This window comes from Populus alba, unplaced genomic scaffold, assembly GCF_005239225.2.
Source record: "Populus alba unplaced genomic scaffold, ASM523922v2 scaf92, whole genome shotgun sequence".
Lineage (NCBI taxonomy): Eukaryota > Viridiplantae > Streptophyta > Magnoliopsida > Malpighiales > Salicaceae > Populus > Populus alba.
Window position 1 is genome coordinate 36,439 of NW_027340187.1, and position 18,442 is coordinate 54,880.

General features: G+C 44.1%; 1 long non-coding RNA gene across 5 annotated transcripts; it reads right to left on the reverse strand.

Annotated features, from left to right (window-relative positions):
• Positions 1-13,365: 13,365 nt before the first annotated feature.
• On the reverse strand, positions 13,366-17,968 carry LOC118046063 (uncharacterized). Of its 5 annotated transcripts, none has more exons than XR_004687074.2 (6): positions 17,855-17,968; positions 17,303-17,638; positions 17,075-17,185; positions 16,279-16,377; positions 14,360-14,415; positions 13,366-13,575 (listed from the first exon to the last, which is right to left on the reverse strand). It is a non-coding gene; the product is annotated as an uncharacterized lncRNA (long non-coding RNA). The 5 variants fall into 5 exon arrangements; XR_012168960.1 differs by having other exon boundaries at positions 16,279-16,398; XR_012168961.1 differs by having other exon boundaries at positions 17,299-17,638.
• Positions 17,969-18,442: the final 474 nt, after the last annotated feature.

Genomic DNA, 18,442 nt, shown 5'->3' on the forward strand with positions numbered 1-18,442 from the left:
AAATTCAAAGGCAACTGAATTTCGGCAACCGGGGCGTCGAAGTCGGAATGCCGGCGAAACTCACCGAGTCAAAGCGTTTCGCCATTTGCGGAAGAAAGTGTGATGTAGAACAAGTAGCAGAAGCATACATGCTCAAGAGGGATCACCCGAAATTCAAAGGCAACTGAATTTCGGCAACCGGGGATCGAAGTCGGAATGCCGCGAAACTCAACCGAGTCAAAGCGTTTCGCTGTTTGCGGAAGGAAAGTGTGATGTAGAACAAGTAGCAGAAGCATACATGCTCAAGAGGGATCACCCGAAATTCAAAGGCAACTGAATTTCGGCAACCGGGGCATCGAAGTCGGAATGCCGCGAAACTCACCGAGTCAAAGCGTTTCGCCGTTTGCGGAAGAAAGTCTGTTGTAGAACAAGTAGCAGAAGCATACATGCTCAAGAGGGATCACCCGAAATTCAAAGGCAATTGAATTTCGGCAACCGGGGCATCGAAGTCGGAATGCCGCGAAACTCACCGAGTCAAAGCGTTTCGCCGTTTGCGGAAGGAAGTGTGATGTAGAACAAGTAGCAGAAGCATACATGCTCAAGAGGGATCACCCGAAATTCAAAGGCAACTGAATTTCGGCAACCGGGGCATCGAAGTCGGAATGCCGGCGAAACTCACCGAGTCAAAGCGTTTCGCCGTTTGCGGAAGAAAGTGTGATGTAGAACAAGTAGCAGAAGCATACATGCTCAAGAGGGATCACCCGAAATTCAAAGGCAACTGAATTTCGGCAACCGGGGCATCGAAGTCGGAATGCCGCGAAACTCATCGAGTCAAAGCGTTTCGCCATTTTGCGGAAGGAAAGTCTGATGTAGAACAAGTAGCAGAAGCATACATGCTCAAGAGGGATCACCCGAAATTCAAAGGCAACTGAATTTCGGCAACCGGGGCATCGAAGTCGGAATGCCGCGAAACTCACCGAGTCAAAGCGTTTCGCTTTGCGGAAGAAAGTCTGATGTAGAACAAGTAGCAGAAGCATACATGCTCAAGAGGGATCACCCGAAATTCAAAGGCAACTGAATTTCGGCAACCGGGGCATCGAAGTCGGAATGCCGCGAAACTCATCGAGTCAAAGCGTTTCGCCGTTTGCGGAGGAAAGTGTGATGTAGAACAAGTAGCAGAAGCATACATGCTCAAGAGGGATCACCCGAAATTCAAAGGCAACTGAATTTCGGCAACCGGGGTATCGAAGTCGGAATGCCGTGAAACTAACCGAGTCAAAGCGTTTCGCTTTTGCGGAGGAAAGTCTGATGTAGAACAAGTAGCAGAAGCATACATGCTCAAGAGGGATCACCCGAAATTCAAAGGCAACTGAATTTCGGCAACCGGGGCATCGAAGTCGGAATGCCGCGAAACTCACCGAGTCAAGCGTTTCGTCGTTTGCGGAAAAAAGTGTGATGTAGAACAAGTAGCAGAAGCATACATGCTCAAGAGGGATCACCCGAAATTCAAAGGCAACTGAATTTCGGCAACCGGGGCATCGAAGTCGGAATGCCGCGAAACTCACGAGTCAAAGCGTTTCGCCGTTTGCGGAAGGAAGTCTGATGTAGAACAAGTAGCAGAAGCATACATGCTCAAGAGGGATCACCCGAAATTCAAAGGCAACTGAATTTCGGCAACCGGGGCATCGAAGTCGGAATGCCGCGAAACTCACCGAGTCAAAGCGTTTCGCTTTTGCGGAAGAAGTCTGATGTAGAACAAGTAGCAGAAGCATACATGCTCAAGAGGGATCACCCGAAATTCAAAGGCAACTGAATTTCGGCAACCGGGGCATCGAAGTCGGAATGCCGCGAAACTCACGAGTCAAAGCGTTTCGCCCTTTTGCGGAAGGAAGTGTGATGTAGAACAAGTAGCAGAAGCATACATGCTCAAGAGGGATCACCCGAAATTCAAAGGCAACTGAATTTCGGCAACCGGGGCATCGAAGTCGGAATGCCGCGAAACTCATCGAGTCAAAGCGTTTCGCCATTTGCGGAAGGAAGTGTGATGTAGAACAAGTAGCAGAAGCATACATGCTCAAGAGGGATCACCCGAAATTCAAAGGCAACTGAATTTCGGCAACCGGGGCATCGAAGTCGGAATGCCGCGAAACTCATCGAGTCAAAGCGTTTCGCCATTTGCGGAAGGAAGTGTGATGTAGAACAAGTAGCAGAAGCATACATGCTCAAGAGGGATCACCCGAAATTCAAAAGCAACTGAATTTCGGCAACCGGGCATCGAAGTCGGAATGCCGCGAAAACTCACCGAGTCAAAGCGTTTCGCTGTTTGCGGAGGAAAGTCTGATGTAGAACAAGTAGCAGAAGCATACATGCTCAAGAGGGATCACCCGAAATTCAAAGGCAACTGAATTTCGGCAACCGGGGTATCGAAGTCGGAATGCCGCGAAACTCACGAGTCAAAGCGTTTCGCCATTTGCGGAAGGAAAGTGTGATGTAGAACAAGTAGCAGAAGCATACATGCTCAAGAGGGATCACCCGAAAATTCAAAGGCAACTGAATTTCGGCAACCGGGGCATCGAAGTCGGAATGCCGCGAAACTCACCGAGTCAAAGCGTTTCGCCGTTTGCGGAAGGAAGTCTGATGTAGAACAAGTAGCAGAAGCATACATGCTCAAGAGGGATCACCCGAAATTCAAAGGCAACTGAATTTCGGCAACCGGGGCATCGAAGTCGGAATGCCGCGAAACTCATCGAGTCAAAGCGTTTCGCCGTTTGTAGAAGGAAGTCTGATGTAGAACAAGTAGCAGAAGCATACATGCTCAAGAGGGATCACCTGAAATTCAAAGGCAACTGAATTTCGGCAACCGGGGCATCGAAGTCGGAATGCCGTGAAGAGTCAAAGCGTTTCGCTGTTTGCGGAGGAAAGTCTGATGTAGAACAAGTAGCCGAAGCATACATGCTCAAGAGGGATCACCTGAAATTCAAAGGCAACTGAATTTCGGCAACCGGGGCATCGAAGTCGGAATGCCGCGAAACTCACCGAGTCAAAGCGTTTCGCCGTTTGCGAAGGAAGTCTGATGTAGAACAAGTAGCAGAAGCATACATGCTCAAGAGGGATCACCCGAAATTCAAAGGCAACTGAATTTCGGCAACCGGGGCATCGAAGTCGGAATGCCGCGAAACTCACCGAGTCAAAGCGTTTCGCCATTTGCGGAAGAAAGTCTGTTGTAGAACAAGTAGCAGAAGCATACATGCTCAAGAGGGATCACCTGAAATTCAAAGGCAATTGAATTTCGGCAACCGGGCATCGAAGTCGGAATGCCGCGAAACTCACCGAGTCAAAGCGTTTCGCCATTTGCAAAAGGAAGTCTGATGTAGAACAAGTAGCAGAAGCATAAATGTTAAGAGGGATCAGCCGAAATTCAAAGGCAACTGAATTTCGGCAACCGGGGTATCGAAGTCGGAATGCCGTGAAACTAACCGAGTCAAAGCGTTTCGCCGTTTGCGGAAGGAAAGTCTGATGTAGAACAAGTAGCAGAAGCATACATGCTCAAGAGGGATCACCCGAAATTCAAAGGCAATTGAATTTCGACAACCGGGGCATGGAAGTCGGAATGCCGCGAAACTCACCGAGTCAGAGCGTTTCGTCGTTTGCGGAAAAAAGTCTGATGTAGAACAAGTAGCAGAAGCATACATGCTCAAGAGGGATCACCCGAAATTCAAAGGCAACTGAAATTTCGGCAACCGGGGCATCGAAGTTCGGAATGCCGCGAATCTCAACGAGTCAAAACATTTCGCCGTTTGCAGAAGGAAGTCTGATGTAGAACAAGTAGCAGAAGCATACATGCTCAAGAGGGATCTCCCGAAATTCAAAGGCAATTGAATTTCGGCAACCGGGGCATCGAAGTCGGAATGCCGCGAAACTCACCGAGTCAAAGCGTTTCGCCGTTTGCGAAGGAAGTCTGATGTAGAACAAGTAGCAGAAGCATAAATGCTCAAGAGGGATCACCCGAAATTCAAAGGCAACTGAATTTCGTCAACCGGGGCATCGAAGTCGGAATGCCGCGAAACTCAGAGTCAAAGCGTTTCGCTGTTTGCGGAAGGAAATCTGATGTAGAACAAGTAGCAGAAGCATACATGCTCAAGAGGGATCACCCGAAATTCAAAGGCAACTGAATTTCGGCAACCGGGGTATCGAAGTCGGAATGCGGCGAAACTCATCGAGTCAAAGCGTTTCGCCATTTGCGGAAGAAAGTCTGATGTAGAACAAGTAGTAGAAGCATAAATGCTCAAGAGGGATCACCCGAAATTCAAAGGCAACTGAATTTCGGCAACCGGGGCATCGAAGTCGGAATGCCGCGAAACTCACCGAGTCAAATCGTTTCGCCGTTTGCGGAAGAAAGTCTGTTGTAGAAACAAGTAGCAGAAGCATACATGCTCAAGAGGGATCACCCGAAATTCAAAGGCAACTGAATTTCGGCAACCGGGGCATCGAAGTCGGAATGCCGCGAAACTCACCGAGTCAAAACGTTTCGCCGTTTGCAGAAGGAAGTCTGATGTAGAACAAGTAGCAGAAGCATAAATGCTAAGAGGGATCAGCCGAAATTCAAAGGCAACTGAATTTCGGCAACCGGGGTATCGAAGTCGGAATGCCGCGAAACTAACCGAGTCAAAGCGTTTCGCTGTTTGCGGAGGAAAGTCTGATGTAGAACAAGTAGCCGAAGCATACATGCTCAAGAGGGATCACCCGAAATTCAAAGGCAACTGAATTTCGGTAAACCGGGGCATCGAAGTCGGAATGCCGCGAAACTCACCGAGTCAAATTGTTTCGCCGTTTGCAGAAGGAAGTCTGATGTAGAACAAGTAGCAGAAGCATAAATGCTCAAGAGGGATCACCCGAAATTCAAAGGCAACTGAATTTCGTAAACCGGGGAATCGAAATCTGAATGCCTCGAAACTCACCGAGTCACAGCATTTCGCTGTTTGCGGAAGAAAGTCTGATGTAGAATAAGTAGCAGAAGCATAAATGCTCAAGAGGGATCACCCGAAATTCAAAGGCAACTGAATTTCGGCAACCGGGGCATCGAAGTCGGAATGCCGCGAAACTCACCGAGTCAAAGCGTTTCGCCGTTTGCGGAAGAAAGTCTGTTGTAGAACAAGTAGCAGAAGCATACATGCTCAAGAGGATCACCCGAAATTCAAAGGCAACTGAATTTCGGCAACCGGGGCGTCGAAGTCGGAATGCGGTGAAACTCACCGAGTCAAAGCGTTTCGCCATTTGCTGAAGAAAGTCTGTTGTAGAACAAGTAGCAGAAGCATACTTGCTCAAGAGTGATCACCTGAAATTCAAAGGCAATTGAATTTCGGCAACCGGGGCATCGAAGTCGGAATGCCGCGAAACTCACCGAGTCAAATCGTTTCGCCGTTTCCAGAAGAAAGTCTGTTGTAGAACAAGTAGCAGAAGCATACATGCTCAAGAGGGATCACCTGAAATTCAAAGGCAAATGAATTTCGGCAACCGGGGCATCGAAGTCGGAATGCCGCGAAACTCACCGAGTCAAATCGTTTCGCCGTTTGCAGAAGGAAGTCTGATGTAGAACAAGTAGCAGAAGCATAAATGCTAAGAGGGATCAGCCGAAATTCAAAGGCAACTGAATTTCGGCAACCGGGGTATCGAAGTCGGAATGCCGCGAAACTAACCGAGTCAAAGCGTTTCGCTGTTTGCGGAGGAAAGTCTGATGTAGAACAAGTAGCCGAAGCATACATGCTCAAGAGGGATCACCCGAAATTCAAAGGCAACTGAATTTCGGTAACCGGGGCATCGAAGTCGGAATGCCGCGAAACTCACCGAGTCAAAGCGTTTCGCCGTTTGCAGAAGGAAGTCTGATGTAGAACAAGTAGCAGAAGCATAAATGCTCAAGAGGGATCACCCGAAATTCAAAGGCAACTGAATTTCGGCAACCGGGGCATCGAAGTCGGAATGCGGCGAAACTCACCGAGTCAAAGCGTTTCGCCATTTGCGGAAGAAAGTCTGTTGTAGAACAAGTAGCAGAAGCATAAATGCTCAAGAGCGATCACCTGAAATTCAAAGGCAATTGAATTTCGGCAACCGGGGCATCGAAGTCGGAATGCCGCGAAACTCACCGAGTCAAAGCGTTTCGCCGTTTGCAAAAGGAAGTCTGATGTAGAACAAGTAGCAGAAGCATAAATGTTAAGAGGGATCAGCCGAAATTCAAAGGCAACTGAATTACGGCAACCGGGGTATCGAAGTCGGAATGCCATGAAACTAACCGAGTCAAAGTGTTTCGCTATTTGCGGAGGAAAGTCTGATTTAGAACAAGTAGCCGAAGCATACATGCTCAAGAGGGATCACCCCAAATTCAAAGGCAACTGAATTTCGGCAACCGGGGCATGGAAGTCGGAATGCCGCGAAACTCACCAAGTCAAAGCGTTTCGTCCGTTTGCGGAAAAAAGTCTGATGTAGAACAAGTAGCAGAAGCATACATGCTCAAGAGGGATCACCCGAAATTCAAAGGCAACTGAATTTCGGCAACCGGGGCATCGAAGTCGGAATGCCGCGAATCTCAACGAGTCAAAGCATTTCGCCGTTTGCAGAAGGAAGTCTGATGTAGAACAAGTAGCAGAAGCATAAATGCTCAAGAGGGATCACCCGAAATTTAAATGCAACTGAATTTCGGCAACCGGGGCATCGAAGGTGGAATGCCGCGAAACTCACCGAGTCAAAACGTTTCGTTGTTTGCAGAAGGAAGTCTGATGTAGAACAAGTAGCAGAAGCATACATGCTCAAGAGGGATCACCCGAAATTCAAAGGCAATTGAATTTCGGCAACCGGGGCATCGAAGTCGGAATGCCGCGAAACTCACCGAAATTGCGTTTCGCCGTTTGCAGAAAGGAAGTCTGATGTGGAACAAGTAGCAGAAGCATAAATGCTAAGAGGGATCAAAGCCGAAAGGCAACTGAATTTCGGCAAACCGGGGAATCGAAGTCGAATGCCTCGAAACTCACCGAGTCAAAGCATTTCGCTGTTTGCGGAAGAAAGTCTGATGTAGAACAAGTAGCAGAAGCATACATGCTCAAGAGGGATCACCCGAAATTCAAAGGCAACTGAATTTCGGCAACCGGGGCATCGAAGTCGGAATGCCGCGAAACTCACCGAGTCAAAGCGTTTCGCCGTTTGCGGAAGAAAGTCTGTTGTAGAACAAGTAGCAGAAGCATACATGCTCAAGAGGGATCACCCGAAATTCAAAGGCAACTGAATTTCGGCAACCGGGGCGTCGAAGTCGGAATGCCGTGAAACTCACCGAGTCAAAGCGTTTCGCCATTTGCGAAGAAAGTCTGTTGTAGAACAAGTAGCAGAAGCATACTTGCTCAAGAGGATCACCCGAAATTCAAAGGCAATTGAATTTCGGCAACCGGGGCATCGAAGTCGGAATGCCGCGAAACTCACCGAGTCAAATCGTTTCGCCGTTTGCAGAAGAAAGTCTGTTGTAGAACAAGTAGCAGAAGCATACATGCTCAAGAGGGATCTCCTGAAATTCAAAGGCAAATGAATTTCGGCAACCGGGGCATCGAAGTCGGAATGCCGCGAAACTCACCGGGTCAAAGCGTTTCGCCGTTTGCAGAAGGAAGTCTGATGTAGAACAAGTAGCAGAAGCATAAATGCTAAGAGGGATCATCTGAAATTCAAAGGCAACTGAATTTCGGCAACCGGGGTATCTAAGTTGGAATGCCGTGAAACTAACCGAGTCAAAGCGTTTCGCTGTTTGCGGAGGAAAATCTGATGTAGAACAAGTAGCCGAAGCATACATGCTCAAGAGGGATCACCTGAAATTCAAAGGCAACTGAATTTCTGCAACCGGGGCATGGAAGTCCGAATGCCGCGAAACTCACCGAGTCAAAACGTTTCGCCGTTTGCAGAAGGAAGTCTGATGTAGAACAAGTAGCAGAAGCATAAATGCTCAAGAGGGATCACCCGAAATTCAAAGGCAACTGAATTTCGGCAACCGGGGCATCGAAGTCGGAATGCGGCGAAACTCACCGAGTCAAAGCGTTTCGCCATTTGCGGAAGAAAGTCTGTTGTAGAACAAGTAGCAGAAGCATACATGCTCAAGAGGATCACCTGAAATTCAAAGGCAATTGAATTTCGGCAACCGGGGCATCGAAGTCGGAATGCCGCGAAACTCACCGAGTCAAAGCGTTTCGCCATTTGCAGAAGGAAGTCTGATGTAGAACAAGTAGCAGAAGCATAAATGCTAAGAGGGATCAGCCGAAATTCAAAGGCAACTGAATTTCGGCAACCGGGGTATCGAAGTCGGAATGCCGTGAAACTAACCGAGTCAAAGTGTTTCGCTATTTGCGGAGGAAAGTCTGATTTAGAACAAGTAGCCGAAGCATACATGCTCAAGAGGGATCACCCCAAATTCAAAGGCAATGAATTTTGACAACCGGGGCATGAAGTCGGAATGCCGCGAAACTCACCAAGTCAGAGCGTTTCGTCGTTTGCGGAAAAAAGTCTGATGTAGAACAAGTAGCAGAAGCATACATGCTCAAGAGGGATCACCAGAAATTCAAAGGCAACTGAATTTCGGCAACCGGGGCATCGAAGTCGGAATGCCGCGAATCTCAACGAGTCAAAACATTTCGCCGTTTGCAGAAGGAAGTCTGATGTAGAACAAGTAGCAGAAGCATAAATGCTCAAGAGGGATCACCCGAAATTTAAATGCAACTGAATTTCGGCAACCGGGGCATCGAAGTCGGAATGCCGCGAAACTCACCGAGTCAAAGCGTTTCGTTGTTTGCAGAAGGAAGTCTGATGTAGAACAAGTAGCAGAAGCATACATGCTCAAGAGGGATCTCCCGAAATTCAAAGGCAATTGAATTTCGGCAACCGGGGCATCGAAGTCGGAATGCCGCGAAACTCACCGGGTCAAATCGTTTCGCCGTTTGCAGAAGGAAGTCTGATGTGGAACAAGTAGTAGAAGCATAAATGCTAAGAGGGATCAGCCGAAATTCAAAGGCAACTGAATTTCGTCAACCGGGGTATCGAAGTCGGAATGCCGTGAAACTAACCGAGTCAAAGCGTTTTCGCTGTTTGCGGAGGAAAGTCTGATGTTAGAACAAGTAGCCGAAGCATACATGCTCAAGAGGGATCACCCGAAATTCAAAGGCAACTGAATTTCGGCAACCGGGTATCGAAGTCGGAATGCGCGAAACTCATCGAGTCAAAGCGTTTCGCCATTTGGGGAAGAAAGTCTGATGTAGAACAAGTAGTAGAAGCATAAATGCTCAAGAGGTATCACCCGAAATTCAAAGGCAACTGAATTTCGCAACAGGGGCATCGAAGTCAGAATGCCGCGAAACTCACCGAGTCAAATCGTTTCGCCGTTTACGGAAGAAAGTCTGTTGTAGAACAAGTAGCAGAAGCATACATGCTCAAGAGGGATCTCCCGAAATTCAAAGGCAATTGAATTTCGGCAACCGGGGCATCGAAGTCGGAATGCCGCGAAACTCACCGGGTCAAATCGTTTCGCCGTTTGCAGAAGGAAGTCTGATGTAGAACAAGTAGCAGAAGCATAAATGCTAAGAGGGATCATCTGAAAAATTCAAAGGCAACTGAATTTCGGCAACCGGGGTATCTAAGTTGGAATGCCGTGAAACTAACCGAGTCAAAGCGTTTCGCTGTTTGCGGAGGAAAATCTGATGTAGAACAAGTAGCCGAAGCATACATGCTCAAGAGGGATCACCCGAAATTCAAAGGCAACTGAATTTCGGTAACCGGGGCATCGAAGTCGGAATGCTGCGAAACTCACCAGGTCAAATCGTTTCGCCGTTTGCAGAAGGAAGTCTGATGTGGAACAAGTAGCAGAAGCATAAATGCTAAGAGGGATCACCCGAAATTCAAAGGCAGCTGAATTTCGTAAACCGGGGAATCGAAGTCGGAATGCCTCAAAACTCACCGAGTCACAGCGTTTCGCTGTTTGCGGAAGAAAGTCTGATGTAGAAGAAGTAGCAGAAGCATAAATGCTCAAGAGGGATCACCCGAAATTCAAAGGCAACTGAATTTCGGCAACAGGGGCATCGAAGTCGGAATGCCGCGAAACTCACCGAGTCAAAGCGTTTCGCCGTTTGCGGAAGAAAGTCTGTTGTAGAACAAGTAGCAGAAGCATACATGCTCAAGAGGGATCTCCCGAAATTCAAAGGCAATTGAATTTCGGCAACCGGGGCATCGAAGTCGGAATGCCGCAATAGTCACCGAGTCAAAGCGTTTCGCCGTTTGCGGAAGAAATTCCGATGTAGAATAAGTAGAAGAAGCATACATGCTCAAGAGGGATCACCCGAAATTCAAAGGCAATTGAATTTCGGCAACTTGGGCATCGAAGACGGAATGTAGTGAAACTCACCGAGTTAGAGCGTTTCGGCGTTTGCGGAAGAAAGTCTGATGTAGAACAAGTAGCAGAAGCATACATGCTCAAGAGGAATCACCCGAAATTCAAAGGCAACTGAATTTCGGCAACCGGGGCATCGAAGTCGGAATGCGGCGAAACTAACTGAGTCAAAGCGTTTCGCTGTTTACGGTGGAAAGTCTGATGTAGAACAAGTAGTCGTATCATACATGCTCAAGAGGGATCACCCGAAATTCAGATGCAGCTGAATTTCGGAAACCGGGGCATCGAAGTCAGAATGCCGCGAAACCCACTGAGTCAAAGCGTTTCGCCGTTTGCGGAAGAAAGTCTGATATAGAACAAGTAGCAGAAGCATACATGCTGAAGAGGGATCACCCGAATTTCAAAGGCAATTGAATTTCGGCAACCGGGGCATCGAAGTCGGAATGCCGCAATAGTCACCGAGTCAAAGCGTTTCGCCGTTTGCGGAAGAAATTCCGATGTAGAACAAGTAGAAGAAGCATACATGCTCAAGAGGGATCACCCGTAATTTAAATGCAACTGAATTTCGGCAACCGGGGCATCGAAGGCGGAATGCCGCGAAACTCACCGAGTCAAAACGTTTCGTCGTTTGCAGAAGGAAGTCTGATGTAGAACAAGTAGCAGAAGCATACATGCTCAAGAGGGATCACCCGAAATTCAAAGGCAACTGAATTTCGGCAACCGGGGCATCGAAGTCGGAATGCCGCGAAACTAACCGAGTCAAAGCGTTTCGCCATTTGCGGAAGAAAGTCTGATGTAGAACAAGTAGCAGAAGCATACATGCTCAAGAGGGATCACCCGAAATTCAAAGGCAATTGAATTTCGGCAACTTGGGCATCGAAGACGGAATGCAGCGAAATTCACCGAGTTAGAGCGTTTCGTCGTTTGCGGAAGAAAGTCTGATGTAGAACAAGTAGCAGAAGCATAACTGCTCAAGAGGGATCACCGAAAATTCAAAGGCAACTGAATTTCGGCAACAGGGGCATCGAAGGTGGAATGCCGCGAAACTCACCGAGTCAAAGCGTTTCACCGTTTGCGGAAGAAATTCCAATGTAGAACAAGTAGAAGAAGCATACATGCTCAAGAGGGATCACCCGAAATTCAAAGGCAATTGAATTTCGGCAACTTGGGCATCGAAGACGGAATGCAGCGAAACTCACCGAGTTAGAGCGTTTCGTCGTTTGCGGAAGAAAGTCTTATGTAGAACAAGTAGCAGAAGCATACATGCTCAAGAGGGATCACCCGAAATTCAAAGGCAACTAAATTTCGGCAACCGGGGCATCGAAGTCGGAATGCGGCGAAACTAACTGAGTCAAAGCGTTTCGCTGTTTACGGTGGAAAGTCTGATGTAGAACAAGTAGCCGTAGCATACATGCTCAAGAGGGATCACCCGAAATTCAGATGCAGCTGAATTTCGACAACCGGGGCATCGAAGTCAGAATGTCGTGAAACTCACCGAGTCACAGCGTTTCGCCGTTTGCGTAAGAAAGTCTGATGTAGAACAAGTAGAAGAAGCATACATGCGCAAGAGGGATCACCCGAAATTCAAAGGCAGCGGAATTTCGGTTGACCGGGGCATCGAAGTCGGAATGCCGCGAAACTCACCGAGTCAGAGCATTTTGCTGTTTGCGGAAGAAAGTCTGATGTAGAACAAGTAGCAGAAGCATACATGCTCAAGAGGGATCACCTAAAATTCAAAGGCAGCTGAATTTCGGTAACCGGGGCATCGAAGTCGGAATGCCGCGAAACTCACCGAGTCAGAGCATTTCGCTGTTTGCGGAAGAAAGTCTGATGTAGAACAAGTAGCAGAAGCATACATGCTCAAGAGGGATCACCCGAAATTCAAAGGCAACTGAATTTCGGCAACCGGGGCATCGAAGTCGGAATGCCGCGAAACTCACCGAGTCAGAGCGTTTCGCTGTTTGCTGAAGAAAGTCTGATGTAGAACAAGTAGCAGAAGCATACATGCTCAAGAGGGATCACACGAAATTCAAAGGCAACTAAATTTCGGCAACCGGGGCATCGAAGTTGGAATGCCGCGAAACTCACCGAGTGAAAGCGTTTTGCCATTTGCGGAAGGATGTCTGATGTAGAACAAGTAGCAGAAGTATACATGCTCAAGAGGGATCACCTGAAATTCAAAGGCAACTGAATTTCGGCAACCGGGGTATCGAAGTCGGAATGCCGCGAAACTAACTGAGTTAAAGCGTATCGCTGTTTACGGTGGAAAGTCTGATGTAGAACAAGTAGCCGTAGCATACATGCTCAAGAGGGATCACCCGAAATTCAAATGCAGCTGAATTTCGGCAACAAGGGCATCCAAGTCAGAATGCCGCGAAACTAACCGAGTCAGAGCGTTTCGCCAATTGCGGAAGAAAGTCTTTTGTAGAACAAGTAGCAGAAGCATACATACTCAAGAGGGATCACCTGAAATTCAAAGGCAACTGAATTTCGGCAACCAGGGTATCGAAGTCGGAATGCCGCGAAACTAACTGAGTCAAAGAATTTCGCTGTTTACGGTGGAAAGTCTGATGTAGAAGAAGTAGCCGTAGCATACATGCTCAAGAGGGATCACCTGAAATTCAAATGCAGCTGAATTTCAGCAACCGGGGCATCGAAGTCAGATTGCCGCGAAACTCACCGAGTCAAAGTGTAACGCCCTGTAATTTCGTACATTCATAAAAGAACTTTGAGAATTAACTTTTAAAAAAATGGGTTTTTTTTTTTTTTTATCCACCAAACTTATCGGAGACTTGCCGAAATTTCCACTGAAATTTTGGCAGAGTTTCCTTTATATCTGGAGGTCCCAAGTTATCAACAATCATCCTGTACAATTATATTTATTTCTCAATCACATCATAATCATGTAGAACCTCAACAACACATCATTCACGGTACATGCCTCACATTTCGCATGCTCATTTCTTTCCCATTAACACACATAATTCATAATAATTGCAAGTAAGCAAACTAAGATTACAAATACAGAATAATACATTTTTATGTCCCGACACTTAATGTAAAAAGAGTACTATTACATATTAAGTCATTTAGTTCCTTAATGACAAAATACATTAATGTTCATCTTCTTATTCAATCATGCAAAAGGACACTAGAGGACCTGAAACGCTACTCCTGGCGTGAATCTGAAGGACCTGCAATTTCATAATGTATATAATAAATATAGCATAAAAGGAAAATCACAAAATACATGCACGAAGTTAAACATATATTCAACGATATGCAATCATAGTTCCTTGAAATTCTCATTTATCCTTCCATTATTACGTCTCTATCCATCCTTCCTAGAATCATTCAACATTTTCATTTCATGTCTTGTTTCACCTCATGAGCGCATTTAATTCATTATAATAATTCAACATTTTCATTTTGTGTCTTGTTTCACCTCATGAGCGCATTTAATTCATTATAATATCTACCATGTGATTTCTCTCCCTCTTACTCTATCTCTTTATATCAATTTCAATCCCAACATCTATTATACCTATTATGGCTTTTCCATATAAGTTGTCAAACTCATCATTATTTCGGTCCAATTTTAGTTTATAAATATATTCCACTTACATATTTCTTGTGCCCATTTCAACACATTCCAATGTTTCTTTAGATTTTCAGTAAAATCTCTCATTACCATGGAACCTGCCATCATTTTCACAATATTCACATCCGATCCATCTTCGAATAATATGACTATTATTGGCATTTTATTACACTATTATAATTATCACTAAATTCTTATCATGCTAGTAACAACATGAAACCTTAATACAACATATTTACATTATTGATCATAATTTCTTTGACATCCTCCCTGTGCGCAGGACATGATTCTCAAATTATATCAATTACAATTCTTTCCAATCAATTCAAAATACATCATATATATATCATTGCATTCTTTAAGTGTATAACACCTACCATGGTTAATGAACTTCTGCTCTCACGTCCCAAGCGATACGATATTTGCCTCCATCCTTCACAAGAATTAGATCCTCATCAGTTTCTTTTTTTCTCTCCAATAATCCATGATATAAACACAAATTACCATTTTTGTTTAACAATTAGGTATCATCCAACATTCCATTTATAATCTGACAAGTCAGTCATCCTGACACTATTAATACCACACAAGTAAGTTTAATTCAAGTTGTATATTCCGGTCATTAGAAAACAAAACTAATGCCACTAGCCCATCACCGGGTAACTAGTTCCTCCGCCCATCTTATTCCATAATTTCCAATCAATATCCGCCTCTTCAAGGCCGAATGAATAATCCTATCAAGATGTCAATCCCCATTTCATTAATATTTTTAATTATTACCTCTCCCCTAAAACTTGGCAAGGAATGTTGATACTAATAAATTTTCATTAGTGTTATTAGTCTCTCATATTAGAATCAGCTAATCAAGTTCATTATAAACGTCAAAATTAATACCATTGATTGATGTTATCGACTATTTCTAACATGAAATAGCCAATCAGATTTTTCTTTCCATAATATCTTGGAATATTTCTGGAAATGTTGATGTCAAGATTCTTGACATCATTAGCTTTCACTTCAGGAATAACTAGTCAAGTTTCGTGTGATTGCCGATATGGACAGCACCGGTCAATATCATTAACTATTCTCACCCGAATAGTTAATCAAGTTCAGTATCCCTCGTTTTCAGGGATGATTATGCCGATGTTAGTAAACCTTACTAACATCATTAGCCTCCGCATTCGGGACCGGCTAATCAAGTTTCGTGTGATTGTCGATATTGACAGCACCGGTCAGTATCATTAACTATTCTCACCCGAATAGTTAATCAAGTTCAGTATCCCTCGTTTTCAAGGATGATTATGCCGATGTTAGTAAACCTTACTAACATCATTAGCCTCCGCATTCGGGACCGGCTAATCAAGTTTCATGTGATTGCCGATATTGACAGCTCCGGTCAGTATCATTAACTATTCTCACCCGAATAGTTAATCAAGTTCAGTATCCCTTGTTTTCATGGATGATTATGCCGATGTTAGTAAACCTTACTAACATCATTAGCCTCCGCATTCGGGACCGGCTAATCAAGTTTCGTGTGATTGCCGATATTGACAGCACCGGTCAGTATCATTAACTATTCTCACCCGAATAGTTAATCAAGTTCAGTATCCCTCGTTTTCATGGATGATTATGCATTCAGGATGATTTGCATTCGGGACCAGCTAATCAAGTTTCGTGTGATTGCCGATATTGACAGCACCGGTCAATATCATTAACCTTTCACTCACCCTGGTCATCCACTTCGGATGCCATTAGCCAAAGCTAATCATTCATTTGTCCCGGGCATCCATCCATCTGGATGCCATTAGCCAAAGCTAATCATTCATTTGTCCCGCCCATCCATCCGGATGCCATTAGCCGAAGCTAATCATTCGTTGTCCCGGCCATCCATTCGGATGCCATTAGCCGAAGCTAATCATTCATTTGTCCCGGCTATCCATTCAGATGCCATTAGCCGAAGCTAATCAGTCCTTCATCCCGGTCATCCATTCGGATGCCATTAGCCGAAGCTAATCAACCATTTGTCAACATTTAAACCAGATGTTAGTAAACCTTACTAACATCATTAGCCTCCGCATTCGGGACCGGCTAATCAAGTTCGAGGAATGATCATCAACGAAGTCTATTAGTGTAATTCATATTCTTAACCCAGTCAAGTACTCAAATCCATTTTTAATTTCTCGTTTATTTCACTTTATCCTCTCTCTTTGTGGTTTCATCCATAGACGCAAAGACCAAGAATTTAATAAGTTCGTAAATTAACGCTATGTAAAAAGTGTAGGTATAGAACACCTACCAGCTGCAGAAGCTCAACTCGCTCTTCCTTGTTGTTGTTGTGCCCCTCCAGCAACGCTCCTACTATACGAGCTCCTGAGAAGTCGAGTGAATGCTTCTCCTACATTTTTAATATAACATCCTGAATCATTATTGAATCTTCCCGATTTATTCATAATATTCATAAATTCACAAAATCAAATACTTCCGTAAACAATTTCCATGAATGTATTTTATTTTCGTACTTGTCATTTAAATTAAACGCCCATTTAATTCAATTCTTCATCAATGATCTTCAATGTCCAAAGGGCATGACTTTTCGTCACCGATTTTCTTTTGTCCCAAGACATTTAATCTATCACCAAACAATGTAATTTAACTTAAATTTTATCAATGACTACACATGCCAAATTTTTCCAAAAGCACACTCAAAATGATTCCTTATATCATAATTCAAAGTACAACATGATTTTCCATTCTAACACAACCAAAATATTAGTCAATCACTATTCTTTATAGAATTTAACTATACCATCACTTATCAACACATCAAACATGACTCAAACAGAACACAAAACACAACCATCATCATTAAACCCATTACCATTATCCTTAGTCCCAAAACATATTTTTTTATGCTAACCCTCATATTATCATTCAATATTTCTCAAACCAAACTTAAAACATCATTATTTAAATTTAGAGTTCAATACATCCAAACGGTGGAATTATACATCATCGTCATTAGAATAACATATCCAAAATTAACATACATCCAACGGTTAAAACTCCCGATATCAGAACAATACCGGACTGACCTGAAATTTGGAGACCTGCTGTTCAGGAAGTACATAACGGCTGACGAACAAGGCTGTCTTGAAGGGTGATTTTCCAGAAATGTTCCTCCGGTGACAGCCCTCAAACAAAGTCTGATATTTACAATCCCTCCGGTTAGAATGTAGATGACATTGAGCATAATAACATATCTAAAATTAACATACATCCAACGGTTAAAACTCCCGATATCAGAACAATAACAGACTGACCTGAAATTTGGAGACCTGCTGTTCAGGAAGTACAATTTCTGGTATGAGTGTTCTTGTCCGATCTAAACCGTTCAGAATTTATATAACATCTGGATGAACAACATATCCAAAATCCAGACCAATCCAACGGTGAAATAATGATATAACAACTGACGAACAAGGCTGTCTTGAAGTGTGATTTTCCAGAAATGTTCCTCCGGTGACAGCCCTCAAACGAAGTCTGATATTTACAATCCCTCCGGTCAGAATGTAGGTGACATTGAGCATCATAACATATCCAAAAATCAATTTAATCCAACGGTGGAAAGTAAAACTATGGCTGCCGAAGTGCCTGCCCTGTTGCAATCCCAAAACCAATAGTTTCAAATCAATTGATTCTTTCTATTTTTCAGCAAATCAAGCCATTTTCATGCAATTAATCTCGAAATTCACATGAACAATTACTCCCCCAAAATATTTATATGAACCCTAGAATTTTAAACTTGGGGGTTTTCTTCTCCTCATGCAAGAACAAGAGAGAAAAACGAAATTACTAAAGGGTATATTGCTTACCTTTGCTACTTTAACTTATTTCAATGAATTCTTGCAAAAATTTACAAAAATCCTTTTGATTTAGCTTGAAGAGATGAAGAGAAAATGAAGAAAATGGGACAAAACAAATGGTCTCCCTCCTGTTTCCTTTTTCATTTGTAGAGGACGTGTTCTGGTTTTAAAGAGAGGAGAGGAGAGTATTTGTTTTGACAAAATTACAAAAATGCCCCTTGTGTCATCTTCTTTCATTTACCCGATTTTCAGTACTCTTCGTAAATCTTTTCCAACTCCGATTGACACGAAATTTGAACCTAATATAAAACAATATGTCTGGAGATTCCTTACAAAATTTCAACCCGATCCAACGGTCGGATTGAGATATATCATCGATGTCGTAAAACTAGACAATTAGTGTCTTTTACACAAAAATTTGAATTTCATGCATTAATTTATTTACTTAGATCCTCATGACATTTCCCCTTAATTTATACTCAATAAATTCAATATTACCACATTTATCATTAATTTGTCAAAATACGTGTTTTGACCGGGGTTTACATATCTTCTATTATTATTATTTTTGTTTTCTTATTCTTTCATCCATTGAAA